Genomic DNA, 18,368 nt, shown 5'->3' with positions numbered 1-18,368 from the left:
ATATATTAGGGATGCACCAAAGTTTCGGCCGAAAATGGCATTTTTGGCTATTTCGTTTTTTTAGCCTGTTTTTTTCGGTAAAAATATTGTGTAGCATATTTCAAATTCGATGCTAGCCTAGAGCTGCTGTTTAAGTTTATTACTTCACTTACTGTTCTGCATATAATGCGTTTTCTAGGATTATACTTTATTTGGATAATTGGTAAAAAAATAATGTTAAATATGATTATGTTACATAGAACTAAATGAAGAATAATACAGTATATTGATATTTATAATTGTTTTAAGTAGGGATGCACCAAAATTTTGGTCGCAGAAACATTTTGGTCGAAAATGGCATTATTTTTTGCCTGTTTTTTTTTTTTTTCTTGGTAAAATTATTGTGTAGCATATTATTGTTTTAAGATATTTTTTGTCCAATTTTAGTGTGTTACTTTCAATAAAAGTGTGGGCTTTTTTTATTGTCTCTAATTATGCAAAAAAAAAAACCTAAAAAAAATAATTTGAAAAAAATACATTTTCGGTATCAGTTTCGGTTTTCGGCCAAGTGCATCCCGGATTTTTGGATTCAGTTTCGGTCCAGAATGTCCATTTTGGTGCTATATATATATATATATTCCAATATAAAGGTGCACTCCATCAAACATAATGCAATTGCCGTGGTGCTGCATAACAAATAGATGCACATTCCGATTTTTACTCCACATAGAATAAAATAATGCTGCACTCACCGGTCTTGAAGTAAAAAGTCCATTTATTTGAAACTTATAACAATGTCCAATACACAGTTACCCCCAAACGTTTCGGTGCTCCTCTGGCACCTTTGTCAATGGGTATGTATCCAAGTCTCCAGCAAACGATCGTTTGCTGGAGATCATTGTCCATAGCGTTGTGTAGATCTGTACACATTTTATTTAAAATGATGTATAAAATATTCAAGTGCAGTGTGATTTTGTCTGAGACCAATTTAGAAATAACGTAATTTTAAGCATGATGCAAACTTTATTTTGTGAATATTTTTGTCTTCAGTGTATAGCTTTATCTTTTGTGATTATTTTATTATATATAATTTGGTATTATTATTTACTAAAAGGGGCTCGTTGCTGCTCTCCAATCAGGGTGTGTACAGTGCTTCTGTCAATCAGGCAAGAGGAGCAAAGTACTTTTATTTTTTTAATTATAAAGAGAGAATAGGGGTATTAGGAACATAAATTCCTGTACAAACTGCAGAACAGTGCCGTGTTCTATATTTACTAAACCTCTGAATCCTAGTGTCATATGCAATGTAACTCACGTTTAAAACAGACTCCCACATGCATTGTAGAAAATAACATGTGGCTTGTGCATCCCATCAGCCATGTGTCACGTGCGTGCGGGTTTACTTAGGTAGTGCACATAAAGAGAAAGTAAACATTCTTTTAGCAAACAAGCGGAGTTTTATGTACAGTGAAGAATGTAAATATTTTGGGGCGGGGTGAGCTGTAGTCTTTGTAACTTAGGTGAATGAATCCTCAAACAGAACTGCACTTGAAAAGGACACGGAACCCATTTTTTTCCCTTCATGATTCAGGTGGAGTATATCATTTTAAAGAACATTGCAATTTACTTATAATATCACATTTGCTTAAAGGGACACTCAGGTCAAACAAAATTTTCAGGATTCAGATAGAGCAGTAATTTTAAACAACTTTCCAATTTTACTTCCATTAAAAAAAATGTGCACAGTCTTTTATATTTATACTTTTTGAGTCACCAGCTCCTACTGAGCATGTGCAAGAATTCATAGACTATACGTATATGCATTTGTGAAAGGCTGATTGCTGTCACATGGTACAGGGGGAGTGGAAATATACATAACTGAAATTTGTTAGAAAATAATCTACTACTCATTTGAAATTCAGAGTAAATGCTATTGTATTGTCTTGTTATCTTGCATTTGTTGATTATACAAATCTACTCTGTTTACTGGTCCTTTAATTCTCTTGATATATTTTGTTAAAGGAGTAGTAATTCATTACTGGGAGCTAGCTGAGCACATTGAGTAGGCCAATGTGCAGCCTCCCATCAGCAGCTAGCTCCCATTAGTATATGGAAGCTACTGAGCCTAATTGAGTATTCTTTTCAACAAAGGATGCTAAGGGAACAAATTAAATATAATAATTGCAGTTAATTGGAAAGTTGTTTAAAAAAAAATTGCATATTCTACCTGAATCATGAAAGTTTCATGTTAATGTTACTATCCCTTTAAGAAACATATTACTTGCTGCACCCTTATATTTTGCCTTTACATTATTTTCACTTTAAGGTACGATTGCTGCATCTCAAGATTTTACCTGGACAGTCACACATCTAAATAGACCTCTTTGGGCCACAGGAGTAAGTGTGTGGCAGCCCCCCCCCTTCCTAAGCACCTGTGTTTTATGAATGAAAAGTTATTATATATAATAAAGATAATAATGTGTTATACTTTTAATAACATTGTTTTTTTATTTGGTTTAGAAAATATAGTGATTCTGCATATCAGTGGTCTCAAAGTACCATATGTGGTCCTCAAAATAGTTTAATCTTGCCCTCTTGTTGATTTGGTAAATTTATTAATGTGGACCCATCCATTTTTTTTAGGGCTCTAAGAGGTGTAACAAGTTGATCTACATGGGCTCTCACAAGATAAATATAAAGACAAGCATGCATTGTATAGTGTAGACTCTAGGGCTGGGCGATATGGGCAAAAAAAAATTTGCGATTTTATTTTTAAAAAACACGATTGCGATTTAATCGCGTTTTTCTTAGAAATGACTATAACACCTTCATTTTGCATTATAAAGTTTATTTAACACTACAGAATCTTAATGTACATGTTTCGCAATGTCCAATACACTCTTGGAGCATAAAAATACAAACCACAAAATAGTTAAAATAAAATTTGCTGCCTCTGAAGTGATTAAATAGTAGCCACTAGCCAGTTATTAGGTCTTATGACACACAACATTGTCATGTTTTCTTGGACAGTCATTCTAACTGTGCACAGTGGTATGATTAACAAATGAAGCAGTGTAAGACACACACACACACACACACACACACACATATATATTATATATTTTTTTCTTCTTCTTTATAAAAAGTTTTAATTTGATTGAAAATGAGCCCTGCTCCTCTCCAGGAATCCATTACAGGCATATAGCAGTAGAGGTGGGGGGCTGCTCCTTTCAGAAATGCTGTGCCTTGCTGATATAAAATACATTGCAGATGCAGTTAAGTTAACCCAGCAGCAGAGGGGACGGCAGTTTTAGCCTTTTTGGGAGCTGTGGGGTTAACTGTATCTGCTATGTATTTGAGCCGTTTCTCAGAGAGCAGGAGATTGTGTGGGAGGTTCCATAATGTTTACATACCCTAAGTTTCAGACTGCAGATGTCCCTAGGGGGAAATATAAGCAAGTGGCTTTCTCTCCTCTTAATTCCTGCATGGGCTCTGCTTTTAGATTTCTAGATTGATCGGCTGCTTATGAGAACAGAAAGTGAAAGTAAAAGAGCCATTTTACAAATGTGTGCTAAAAGCAACCACTAGATGGAGCTGGTTTGCAAGAAATCATAAATAAATCAATGCATTACAGCCACTTCTAAAGGAATTTTTTTATGTAGGAAAAAATTGTGACTCCTTGCGGTTTTAAAATCGCGGAGATTAATCGCGGTTTTAAAGTCGCGGAGATTAATCGCGGTTTTAAATCCCATATGCGATTAATCGCGGTTTTAAATCCCATATGCGATTAATCGTGCAGCCCTAGTAGACTCCCATTATGCACTGCTTGGATAAATGTGACTTTTTATTCAATTCCAGATTGATCACTTCACTTGTCACTCATAAGATAAATATACACTGTGGGGCCGATTTATCATGGTCCGAATAGGGCCAAATACATCTGTTTCCGCGCGAGGCTTGAGGCTCGCTGGAAACAGGAGTTAAGAAGCAGCAGTCTTAAGATTGCTGCTCCTTAACTCGTCCGTCGCCTCTGAGGCGGTGGACAGCAAACCGCCCGATCGCATACGATCGGGTTGATTGACACCCCCTGCTAGCAGCCGATTGTACGCGAATCTGCGGGGGCGGCATTGCACAAGAAGTTTACTAGAACTGCTTGTGCAATGTTAAATGCAGATAGAGTATGCTGTCGGCATTTATCAATGTCCGCCCGGGGTATGATAAATCTGCCCCTGTGTGTCTACTGTGGACTACAACTCCTACCATGCACTACTACTTGGGTAAATGTCAATTCCAGTTTCTAGTATATCCAGAGCACTCACTCTGTTCAAGTTGCCCCCATGGGGGTAAACAAACTTAGCCGCCGGATACAATGAGCTTGATACCCATGTTGTATATAGAAACTGGATACAGTTAATGAAATCTAGTTTTCATTCTAATAACATTTCAGTGCTTTTAATGTTACAGGATCACAATGAAGAATTTAATTTGGTGACTTTCCATCTCGTAGTGTGATCTGGAAAACAGACCTGAATATATTGTACTAAGGTTCCTTTTACACTGAGCTAGATCTTTTGTATAATATAGCAGTAAGCTACAGATTGTTACCTTCAAATGACTTTTTTTTTTCTTGTCATAGAGATTTCATTACTATTTTATGTAGTGCAAATAACACTCCAGGTATTTTATGGCCAGGCGGGATATTCGAGGACGAAATTGAGCAGAAGCGTGCGGTCATAAATCTGCCCAGATCCTGATCAAAAAATCAATTCACACAGTCTAGAGCAGGATTATAGCACTGGAATAATTCTCTTAGATGAGCATTTTTATGTTCTGGGCAGTGTACCCTTGTCCCGTACTTTGTGTCTAGTGCTCTCTTTATTCCTATTTCTTCATTTTTAAAGTGATAGTGATTTCTCTGTGTTTATAAGTTCCTAAAACACTGTAAATATTAGATTAGTATTCTTGCTTGAGAATAGACTAAAAATTGCATTTATCATTCAGCAATAGCAAATGTTGGCATAAGTATTTAATTTTCTACAGCCCCTAAGGAGGAGTATACTGATGTACTGCTGATTGAACAAAGAATAACATGAGAACGAAGCAAATTTGATCATAGAAGTAAACTGGAAAATTGTATTCTCTAGCTGAATAATGAAAGAAAAAGTTTGTGGTTCATGTCCCTTTAAAATCCTTCTACTTCCCTGACCCTCCCAGTATTTCTTTGCCTCACTTAGGAGCAGGTGAAGATATTGGTGCTCAGGATTTTCTATAGAATTCTGAGAGAACTCATGTCCCATGCAAAGCTCATTGTATAGTGCTACAGACCTGCATCTCTGCCATTTACTATTAGATTATTTAATTAAAAGGGAAACAGTTTAATTACAAAGAGTATTAAAAAGGGCTGCTGTAGCTTTTTTTAATTATAAGATTTTATAGTCTGACCATACTTGTACAGACATAGGTGCCATGACAGATATTTGGTGGTTGTGCCCCCTGATTTAAATATATTAGGAAGAAGGAAATTGTTCATTTTTCTTACCAAATAAATATCTACGTGTCACTTGTAAGTTTTGCCACACACTGCTTTAAATTATGATTAACAATGCTAAAGCCCTTATTCCAATATATTGGAAGCAGCCTAATATCCCAACTATAGAAGAATAGCGCAGGCGAGTGACCTCTACACTTTCATTAGAAAGGGACAAATTTTTCTAGGCATCTAAAATGCTTGATTATTACTGTTTTCATTGTTTCTTTGGGAAGAATATGTAGATGTTAATTAAAGGGACAGTCTACTTGATAATTCTTATTGTTTAAAACGATAGATAATCCCTTTATTACCCTTACCACAGTTTTGCATAACCAACACAGTTAAATTAATAAACTTTTTACCTCTGATTACCTTGTATCTAAGCTCCTGCAGACTGCCCCTTATCTCAGTTCATTTTAAAAACATGCATTTCAGCCAATTAGTGCTGCCTCATTAATAAATACATGTGTGTGAGCTCAATGTTATCTATACTAACTGACCATAGATTTTTTTTTTTATTCAGGCTTAAAGGGACAGTTTCATTTGTTCCCAATGATCCACTTTACCTGCTGGAGTGTATTAAATTGTTTACAAGTATTTCCTTTACCCTTATATTGGCATTTGAATTAGTTTATTTAGCCTGTGGTATCCCCACCTATTCTAAAAGTTTTTGGCCTTGAGGCCAAACTGTATTAACACAGCCAGTAGAAGAAATTACACTCCCAGTGGGTTATAGAAGAGAAAAGGTAATAAAATCTTAATTTTCCATTGTTCTCTCCAAGTATTGGTGATTGGTTTATGGACAGATATAAGATAAAGAAGCAGGTATATGTACACAATGTGATAAAGTAATGAGATCTGATTACACCTACAAGCTCAACCCATTTTATTAGGTTGTGGCTTCAAAACACAAAACCAGCTAATTCATATACACAAAAAAAGCCTTAAAAAGCAAATCTCATTCTTTTTCTTACCAGTTTCAGAGTATAAAATGTAATTGGAAACACATTAAGGGAAAAACAATTTTATAGTGTACTGTCCCTTTAAATTAAAGAGACATGAACCCCCAAATGTTCCCTTTGTGATTCAGATACAACATACACTTTAAACAGCTTTCAAATTTACTTCTATTATCTAATTGGCTTAGTCCTCTTTGTATCCTTTGTTGAAAATCATACCTAACTAGGCTCCCTAGCTGGGTGCTAGCTGCTGATTGGTCTCTTCACATATATGCCTCTTGACAGCAATTTTAAATAGCACCTTTCTAATTACAATCCTGGCATGTGTTTTTTTTAATTAGTAATACAATCTTATAAACTAATTTCCCTTAGTTTCATGTAACTGATCATCTTATCTAGATTTTACTTACTCAGTGAATTTTTCAGTCATTCTATCCATGGAAATATATATAACTAATTCAGATACTTCTGGGATGTTTGTTTAAAGTTTAAACCAGGGTTTAAGAAAATCTAGGAGCCAGCCCATAAATTTAGGAGCCAGAAACGTATATATTCTCTTTGGTGCCTGTGTTTGTGGCTCCTTGGTGCCTGGGTCTGTTAAGACCTGGTTTAAAATATATATAATAAGCTTAAAGGGACATAATACTCATATGCTAAATTATTTGAAACTGATGCAGTATAGCTGTAAAAAGCTAACAGGAAAATATCACCTGTACATCTCTTTGTAAAAAAAGGAAGCTATTTTACCTCACAATTTCCTTAGCTCAGCAGAGTAAGTGCTGTGTAAAAAGTTATACTCGGTTACTGCCCAGCTGCAGGTAAAAAAAATGAAGAAATGAACAGCAGCCAATCAGCATCAACAGTGCTGAGGTCATTAACTCTTTTACTGTGATCTCATGAGATTTGACTTAACTCTGATGAGATTTCATTGTAAACTTCCTTACACTGAATAGGGAAATAACATGAGTTTACACGATGCTCACTCCCTTTCCTGTCCCGGAACAGTCATACTGACCCAAATGTTTTCTTTCATGATTCAGATAGAGCATGCAATTTTAAGCAACTTTCTAATTTACTCCTATTATCAAATTTTCTTCATCCTCTTGGTATCTTTATTTGAAAAGCAAGAATGTAAGTTTAGATGCCGGACCATTTTTGGTGAACAACCTGGGTTGTTCTTGCTGATTGGCTCCAGGGTTCTGAACCAAAAATTGTCTGGCTCCTTAGCTTAGATGCCTTCTTTTTCAAATAAAGATAGCAAGAGAACAAATAAAAATTGATAATAGGAGTAAATTAAAATGTTGCTTAAAATTTCTGCTCTATCTAAATCATGAAAGAAAAAAAATTGTGTTCAGTGTCCCTTTAAAGTCCTTTGCAATGGGGCTTGGATATTTAGCACATTTTGAGGTAAAATATCTTTCTTTTTTACATAGAGATGTTCAGGCGATATTTTCTAGTCAGCTTTTTACAGCTATGCTGCATCACTTTCAAGCATTTCAACATTTGGGTATCATGGCCCTTTAAAAGGGACATGAAACCCAAAATTTTTCTTTCATGATTTAGGTAGAACATAACATTTTAAACAACTTTCCAGTTAACTTCTATTATCAAATTGATTGAAGGAGCAGCAATGCACTACTGGTTTACAACAACATATGTGTGAGCCAATGACAATCCGCGTGTGTGTGTGTGTATGTATATATATATGTATGTATAAATGTGTGTGTGTATATGTGTGTGTGTGTATGTATGTATGTGTATGTGTGTATATATATATATATATATATATATATATATATGTGTGTGTGTGTATATATATATATATATATATATATATATATATATATATATATATATATATATATATATATATATATATATGTGTGTGTATATATATATTTGCATGCAGCCACCAATCGGCAGCTAGAACCTAGGCTATTTGCTGCACCTGAGCTTTCCTAGATAAACCTTTCAGCAAAGGGTAACAAGAGAAGGAAGCAAAATAAATTATAAAAGTAAAATGGAAAGTTGTTTCAAATCCTTTACTCTGTCTAAATCATGAATGTCTAATTATGACTTTACTGTCCCATTAAGAAAACAGGAACTATTTGTTTAAAATATTCTTTAACATAGACACTTTAAATTGCTGACAGCAGACTTTAAGTAATCTGAGCACTCAGGATGGCGGCTCTCATTTTGATGGATCTTTTGTACTAACAGAATATTGGCAGCAATAATAAATACGCAAATTAAGTATAATTTACAACACCTTTTAATAACTGAACTGGAGATGGAGACCCTGTCAAAACAAGCCAAATACTTGCATGTGTTTATTTCAATATAATTTGTATTTATTACTCATAGGCATTCATGTTATAAATGATAATGACTTACTCCGTTCATGAAAGGTCAGCCATGAGTATTAAGAGTTGGTTTATTGAAAAGAGCAGAGATTAGAACTACCAATAACTTATTGGCATGCTTGCCTTTGCAAAATCTGCAAGAAGCAGAAAAAGCTCTTTATAAAATCAATCCCAAGGACAAGAAATCAAGTCTCTGTGAATTTTGAAGCTGTAAAAAGCTATGTTTACTAGAGAAGCTGGTGAAAATGTTATTTTGGGATATATAAAACCAGTTCCTGTTCTTGATAGGACACTACTACATTGGTATTAATACACACATATACACACACATACACTGACATATACACACTTACACATACACTGACAAATATACACACACATGCACTGACATATACACACTTACACATACACTGACATATACACACACATACACTGACATATACACACTTACATATACACTGACATATACACACACATACACTGACATATACACACACATACACTGACATATACACACACATACACTGACATATACACAGACATACACTGACATATACACACTTACATATACACTGACATATACACACACATACACTGACATATACACACACACATACACTGACATATACACACACATACACTGACATATACACACTTACATATACACTGACATATACACACACATACACTGACATATACACACTTACATATACACTGACATATACACACTTACATATACACTGACATATACACACACTGACATATACACACATACACTTACATATACACTGACATATACACACTTACATATACACTGACATATACACACACATACACTGACATATACACACTTACATATACACTGACATATATACACACACATACACTGACATATATACACTGACATATACACACTTACATATACACTGACATATACACACACATACTCTGGCATATACACACACATACTCTGACATATACACCCACATACACTCACATATACACACTTACACATACACTGACATACACAAATACACTGACATATACACACTTACACATACACTGACATATATATGCACACACATACACTGACATATACACACATACACTGACATATACACACATACACTGACATATACACACATACACTGACATATATACACACACATACACTGACATATACACACATACACTGACATATACACACATACACTGACATATATACACACACATACACTGACATATATACACACACATACACTGACATATATACACACACATACACTGACATATATACATACACTGACATATATACACACACATACACTGACATATACACACACACACACTGACATACACACACACACACTGACATGTATATACACACACATACACACAGACACTGACATATATACACACACACACTGACATATATACACACACACACTGACATATATACACACACACACACTGACATATATACACACACATACACTGACATATATACACACACATACACTGACATATATACACACACATACACTGACATATACACACACATACATATACACACTTACACATACACTCACATATTCACACTTACACATACACTGATATATACACACTTACACACACACTCACATATTCACACTTACACATACACTCACATATACACACTTACACATACACACTTACACACACTTACACATACTCACATATACACACTTACACATACTCACATATACACACTTACACATACTCACATATACACACATACACTTACACCCACATATACACACTTACACACACACTCACATATTCACACTTACACACACACACTCACATATACACACTTACACATACACTCACATATACACACTTACACATACACTGATATATACACACTTACACACACACACACTCACATATACACACATATACACACATACACTCACATATTCACACTCACATATATAGACACACTCTCACACACACAAAATAAAAATACTCCAGTCAAGCCTGTGACTTGATTCAGTCGGTGCAAGGGTTAATAAAATCACTCAAGTCCAGGTCCGGACTGGTAATAAAAAGCTGAAATCTGAAGACCAACCCTATTTTCTGTTGAGTCCATAAAATCCACACATCTAATTTTTCTCAAGGGAATTACTGGGATACTCCTTCCCCCAATATTTTTTTCAGAATTAAATTATATTAGTTTGTAATTTTCCCAGTGCAAAAGGCCTAATCATAATGTATTCAATTAAGCACATCTAAAATTGGAAATTATCAGTTTTTTTGGTATGAAAAGCTGTGATTATAAATCTGGTAAATTGGCATTACAGCACCTTGTACATAACCAGTGCTTTATCTCTCTTGTTTGCTAACATTACTTTTATTTATTTATTTTTTATGTTTTGGGGCAAATTAATTCCTGCTGGGAAATTCTGTTCTGGAATGTAATATTTCCCTATTCTTTTATCCATATATCAATCCTTTTAATATGACACATTGCAGGTACAGTTAGAGAATATAACCTTGTACAGACCTTCTCAGACATTTCCATAAGTATTAATAATATATAGGTACAGACCCATTGTGCATGGCTAAGATTAAAGTGTCAGATGCTATATTTCCGATGGCCTAACACATTTAGGTGCTGAGAGATACAATTAGCTCAGCCATGTTTAAAGGGCCACTATAGTGATCACATTACATGCACTAATTTGTTTAACCATGTCATTTCATTATTTATTTTGTCTTTTTCTGTAATTTAACAATGCAAACTGCAGTGTTTCCACTCCCCAGAGGGGGTGGCGTGTATTCTGTGGAATGCAGATCCCTGACACTACTACATACTGCTCACTGATTGGCTGGTATCTTTAAGAGCAATGCCCTGACTCCTAATTGCTGCTTACTGATTGGCTATGTGCAGGAGCAATGCCCTGACTCCTACTTGCTGCTTACGGATTGGCTCATATGTAAACTAAAAGATCAATCTATAGAAAAATTGAATATAATGATACTAATAGTGCACAAAATGTGTAATGCTCAAAAAATTATAAAATTGTGATGTAAAATGAATATTGTCGAGGTTGCTTGTAGTATGTGCAACTGTGAATAATGTGTAACAAATCTCGATACTATCATAATATAATACAGATAACAATATAAAATGGAAATAATAAAAATCAGAGTGAACAAAATAATAAAAATAAATAAAACAATAGTAATAAATTAATGATTTGTGACTCTATATGAGAAAACAGAACAGCATCATTAATAGTTTGTGCATTAATAGTCTCTTATTTTCGTAAAACGTAAGTCCCAAAATAGGTACAAAACAAAAATGGTCAAAGGTGAAGAAGTAACTTTGTGATTTTATCGTGTTTGTAGCTTTTTTGCTTGATGGTAGAATAGCGATAATAGGGCAGGTGATCAGCAAAACAAGATCCTACTAGCTGCTTACTGATTGGCTGATATATTCAGGAACTTGTTTATATTAATTACAAAGTGGCCAAAGCAAATCAAGTAAGATAACATTCAAGACGCTTTAAAAGGGTGTGTCTCTGGTCTGCAAAATATTTTTTAAATGCTTTTTTAAATCATTTGTTCTGTATGAGGATCGTTTCGAATGCAGTGAATGATTTCTGATGAATAATTAATTATTATTTTTATTAAATAAGAATTAGTGCTATTGTTTCATTTTTCAAGATTTTTGCACCTGTATTTTTGGGGCCACACTAATATTGGGACATTGAAATTGTCTTTGTAACATTATTTTTGGTGTTATTTGGACTAGATATTGCAACCATTTAAATTTTGAATAGATACCATTTATTTGTGTTTAAATTCCGAATGCTCTGTTGGAATTTCTGCGTCTATTATATAAATAGCATTGAAACCGGAGAGCGTTCTCTTCAGTAATATTTCCCCCAGCTGTCCTTCTTTAATGGAGATTCCTTATGTCTCCTATATTCTTAAAGCCTCTCAAGGAAGGCCAGGCACCTTGAAGTGTGCCACCCAGATCTGTTGCTTTCATTTTATATCTTGTGGTGTTCTCATATGAGTTGAGGAGCCGGAGAGTGTACTTCAGTATATGTTTATAGATAGACTGTGGGAGTAGGGTTGCCAGGTGTCTAGTATTTTTGCAGGCTGTCTAGTAAATTCTTCACAGTAAAAAGACCTTTAATGCTTTACAAATATGGAACACAAGGAAGTGATGGCAGTCAAGGGGTCATGTCTCTACTTTCTGTTTGTTACTGGCAGCCAGAGGTAAAATGTTTGATTTGTATGTTACAGCAGCCAAGGAGTAAAATGACTGATTTGGTGGGCAAGCACTGTGTGATCAACAGACCATCATGTCTACTCACCTACTGGCACCTGGCAACCCTAACTGGGAGTGACACGTGTCCTGCTTTAAAGGGACAGTCTAGTCATAATTAAACTTTCTTGATTCAAATAGGGCACGCAATTTTAAACAACTTTCCAATGTACTTATATCACCAATTTTGCTTTGTTCTCTTGGTATTCTTAGTCGAAAGCTAAACCTAGGAGGCTCATATGCTAATTTCTTAGCCCTTCAAAGCCACCTCTTATATGAATGCATTTTAAAATTTGTTCACAACTAGAGGGCATTAGTTCATGTGTGCCATTAAGATAGCATTGTGCTAATGCCTGTGGAGTTACCTAGGAGTCAGCACTGATTGGCTAAAATGCAAGTCTATCAAAAGAACTGAAATAAGGGGGCAGTCTGCAGAGGCTTACCTAGGCTTACCTTGCTATCTTTAAATAAAGATAGCAAGAGAACAAAGAAAAAATGATAATAGGAGTAAATTAGAAAGTTGCTTAAAATTGTATGCTCTATTTGAATCATTAAATAACAAATTTGGGTTTAGTGTCCCTTTTAAGAATGTAATTGAAAGCTTGTAAAAGCTACATTTAGGATCACTTTAAAGTGACAGACATAGAAAGCTATACTTCTGCTATACAAATTAAACTGAAAGTAAATTTTCACAAACCGTATTAATGCCATGGATTCACATATTACCAATATATATATAGTCGCTAACGTATTTTCTTTTACATTCGTTATAATTTTTGAAATTTTAAAGTTTGATCGCTCATACCGTCTTGTAGGTTCCTCCACGCCCGCTCATTTCCAAGTTTTATCTGACTTTCCCTGTTGAGGTCAATGCGTATGCGTGTCTCATGAATGCGCTTCTATACAGGGAGTAAATTAAACGAGAGACGCATGCCCAATTGAAGGTGGGGGCGTAGAGTGAAGATTTTCAGACCACCATTGGGGCACCAATAAAATTTGTTAAAGCAATATTCGTATTGCAGCAGTATTCGCACAAGACTTTTTTTTTTTTTTGGAGGCGGCCGAAGGAACGGCGATATAGTGTTGCGGCTCGTAAGCTAACATAATGTAATAAATATAGAACATTTGAAAAACTCATAAATTAAACTCAACATATTTTAAGATGTATTTTTCGTTGCGGCATAGAGGTTGTGGATAGTTTACTTTCACTTTAACTAAAAGTACTATAAAAAAAGTATTTATATACTCAGAAAAATATTTGAAGTAAACCCTTTTTAAACATGTAAACTAGCAAGAAAATACACATTTCTACCAACTCACACTGTAGCATTGATGCTTTGATAATAGTTTGAAAATTTACAAAATCCTTTTCTTAAAAACAACAAAGAAAAAAATAGCTTTCAGCGACCTTTAAATTGTTGCAGCTAACAGCTGTATTGTGTAAGATTTTACGTTTGCCTTCACAATCTGAGATTGGTGCTATAAATGCAGAAGCAATGCAGATTTGCCTGTCACTCGCCTACAAAAGCGGAATGGAAGACGTTTTTGTACCATGATGTTATAATCGATGGTGAATCAATTCAGTGCGGAACAGGAGATCAAATGCTGCATTCAAAGTTCTTTGACCATAGAAATGATTCAATAATCTTAAACTCTTACAAACCTGTGTCTCAAAACAAAAGCCATTAAAAAATAACTACATTTAGACGTGTCGGCTGCGCATCCAACCTTGAAAACAACTCTTCAAAGCCACACTTCACTGGCAATTGTATTTCCCATATTAGAATATACTATTTCCAAATAAATTCTAAACACTTTTCAGTGTTTTTTACAGAAAATGTTGCCAGCCAGGTGGCATTATGAAGTAGCTGGTGGGGGCAGTGCAATATTTCCTAATATGTTATCATTATCTGCTATCCAAAGCACAATTTTTTTGCATAATTTAACATAAATGTATTTAATGATTATCTGGGCAATGAAAATTGCACGTTTTTTATTTTAGCTTTCTTTTGGCTATAATTTTAGCCGTATGGTCAATAAAATCAGCCGGGGGGTGCACCAGCTAAAAAGGTCCTAAGCAGTACACTGACTTTGTAATAGCTCTGTCCTGTCCATGAAATTCCCACTTTTTCTATTACACATTTAGAAGGCAATGGATTAAACATGAAAAAAAAAAAACCTTTAAAAAAAAATACATTGTTTTATAGTTAGTAGTATTTAAAGGGACCAGCTAAAGAAAATCGAAATGCTCTAATTCTTTACAGTGTCATTTTTCCTTTCCAGATCTAGCTTACTATAGGTTTACTATCTGCAAATTGGTTAAACACACAGGTAGAATCCAATTAGGGAGTCACAAACCTTGCAGCTCCAGAGCAAAAAAAAATGGATGGTGACCAATTCAGGAGCAGCAGCCATACATAGCAGCTAATCACCAGTAGTTTCCTCTTTGGTTGCTACAGTTCCTCATAGGAGGTACAAAGTATTACAGCTGTCTCACATTTTTTTTCAGCTCAACATAAATTGTTCTCATTTCGCCCACCCTAAATTTCATGAAATAGTTTAAATTTGTCCATCCCATCAGGAAGCAGGAAGCTGTAATTCACTTTAAACAAATATGAAAATTACGCCTTGGCTTTAAATAATCACTTCTGTTACAGAAATAAAACACTTTTGCTACTTCACTTAAATGGACACTCAAGTCAAAATAAACGTTTATGATTCAGATAGAGCATGCAGTTTTAAGACAGTTTCCAATTTACTTTGGGGAACAAGATCCTACTGAACATGTGCACAAGCTCACAAGGTATATGTATACTAGTCTGTGGTTGGCTGATTTCTGCCACATGATACAGGGGCCGGAAAATAGGAGAAAAAATACATTTGTTAGAAAATTCTACTGGTCATTTCGAAATTCAGAGTAGGTGTTATTGCTTTGTCTTTTTATTATGCACTTGTTAATTATGTAATTCTACTGCATTGAGTGGTCCTTTAAAATAATTCAGCCTTGCATCTGGTGAGTCTGTTAACTGTGTCAGTTTTAACGTTTGTAACCCTTTTGGGTCAGAGTAGCCAATCAAGGGCTGCATCACCTGATTATGGGTTGAAGCCTTTTAGTTGCCGTACGGAGCAAAACTGTGTAAAATAAGTAAAAGTAGTGTAAGATGGGGCAGGCTTAGTATACTCTACAAATGAGACTGCATGGTTATTTAGCAATAATAGAACATGCAAATTGTCCTGGCAACAGTGAATATTAGTGTGGTTGTAAATTGTGTGAACATGCTTGTTCTGCAGTATGAAATGTAAGATTTATAGGACTGAGATCGCCTTGTCAGTTAAATAAAAACTCTGGAAAAATGTGGCAGCATTTTTCATCGCTTAAGTCATGTTTTTATCAGTGGTTGCTGGATAGCAAACCTGCATTTTCTTCAGTGGTTGCTGGATAGCAAACCTGCATTTTCTTCAGTGGTTGCTGGATAGGAAACCTGCATTTTCTTCAATGGTCGCTGGATAGCAAACCTGCATTTTCTTCAGTGGTCGCTGGATAGCAAACCTGCAAGAATGATCATACTTACATGCTCTTTGGTTAGGGACAACTCCTAAAGATGTATTGGTAGACAGAGACAAGCCATTATAACAGTTATATTTATTTAGCAAGAGAACATGTTTGTCTTTCATAAATATACATCATGGGGCACCTTTTGAAATGCCTTATTTTAGATGGAACAATGAATCTCCAACTGTACTAAAGCACAGTCTATTGATTGAGTAGAGAGTTCCTGTGTAAATAAGCTGACGCAGAATGAGGTTAGTGTAGTATTTCCAGCTGTACAGGATTTTGCATACACAAATAAAACATGAGATAAAATGGTCTTTTGTGAAATGGGGTCCAGCGATTGATCATTTTGGGCTTATGTCACTTGGAAACATTTTGACGTTGTCACAAAGAAAGATGTTTGCTCAGTGTATTTAAAAGGACATTAAACACTTAAATACATTTTATAACCATAGTATTGAGGTTATTCCCCACCTCTCTTTAGCCATAGGTGCCGTCATGATGAAATTAGTATTTCACTATATTCCAGTGCAGACCTGCTTGCACATGTGATACCTACAGTGTAACCTAAAGTCCAAAAAATGGCAGCATCCATGATTAGAGGGAGGTGCATGAAATTTTTTTAGGGCCCCTTTAAAGGGACATTAAGAACCTCTTGAGATTGTGTATTGCTCTACGCTCACTACATAGGCCAAAAAGCAAAATCTGAAACCTAAGTTTTTCAAATGCTGCAAATTGCCTAAATCGGGTATATGGTTTTCTGCAGAATTTGATTTTTCCCCCTCTGTAGAGAGTGAGGTATAAGCCAATTTTTTACAAAGAAGCAAATCTGTCCTTATTTGAGAGGGACAGTCCCTTATTCTGAGCTCTGTACCTTTTTAAAACCATCATATAGCCCTAATTGCAACATTTCTCTTAGCCACACCCATGAAATGCTCAGACACGCCCATAAACTGACAAGACACACCCACTAACTACACAGACACAACCACAATCCTTCCTGCTAACCATCCATGATCCCATCCCTCCCAACACAGCTCCACCCACAAAATAGTGACAGGTCCCCATCAACCTCCTGAGTCCCTGATACCCAACCACAAGTTGGGAGGTATTGCAAAAGATGTACAATGTCCTTTTAATATTTTGGGATTTTATTTTTTTTTAAATTGGCATCAGGTTTATATATGACCTTTTTGTTTTTAGCTCTGTTTAGAAAACAAGGTGTTAAATAATGGATATTATTTTTAAAATGACATAAGCAATCTGGAACCTGTCATTCTGGCTTAGCTACCGTATGTATATGAATTTGAAGAATGCTACTGAAAAATGAGTCAACTGCGTAGTTTAAATTGTAGCAACAGTTTTTCTTTTTATAACCTGTTTGTAAAAACACAGACTAAACTTTGGTTCTTCCAGAAGCTTTTATCGTACTTTGAACTTCTAAACATGATAATAGCTAAGGATTTATCCAACAGCACCTGCGACATTCTCATTGTCTGTGTTATTATCCACTTCCTGTTGCAGAAAGACAGGAACTTGTGATCTTATTGTAAATCCCAGACAGAGCTATTCAGGTATGAAACGTTTCTATAACTATAGAAAATATTGCGTAGGATTTATAGTAATACTGCACTGAAATGCATGAAAACTAGGGGTCCGAAAT

At 35.1% G+C, this 18,368-nt stretch overlaps 1 protein-coding gene across 1 annotated transcript in view; it reads left to right on the top strand.

Moving 5' to 3' along the window:
* The window catches only part of IQSEC1 (IQ motif and Sec7 domain ArfGEF 1), a 518,962-nt gene that overhangs the window by 243,851 nt on the left and 256,743 nt on the right, over nt 1–18,368 (top strand).

Source organism: Bombina bombina, chromosome 7 (genome assembly GCF_027579735.1).
Source record: "Bombina bombina isolate aBomBom1 chromosome 7, aBomBom1.pri, whole genome shotgun sequence".
Classification (NCBI taxonomy): Eukaryota; Metazoa; Chordata; class Amphibia; order Anura; family Bombinatoridae; genus Bombina; species Bombina bombina.
The sequence above is the reverse complement of the archived record's forward strand: the minus strand, read 5'-3'. Positions and strand labels throughout refer to the sequence as shown.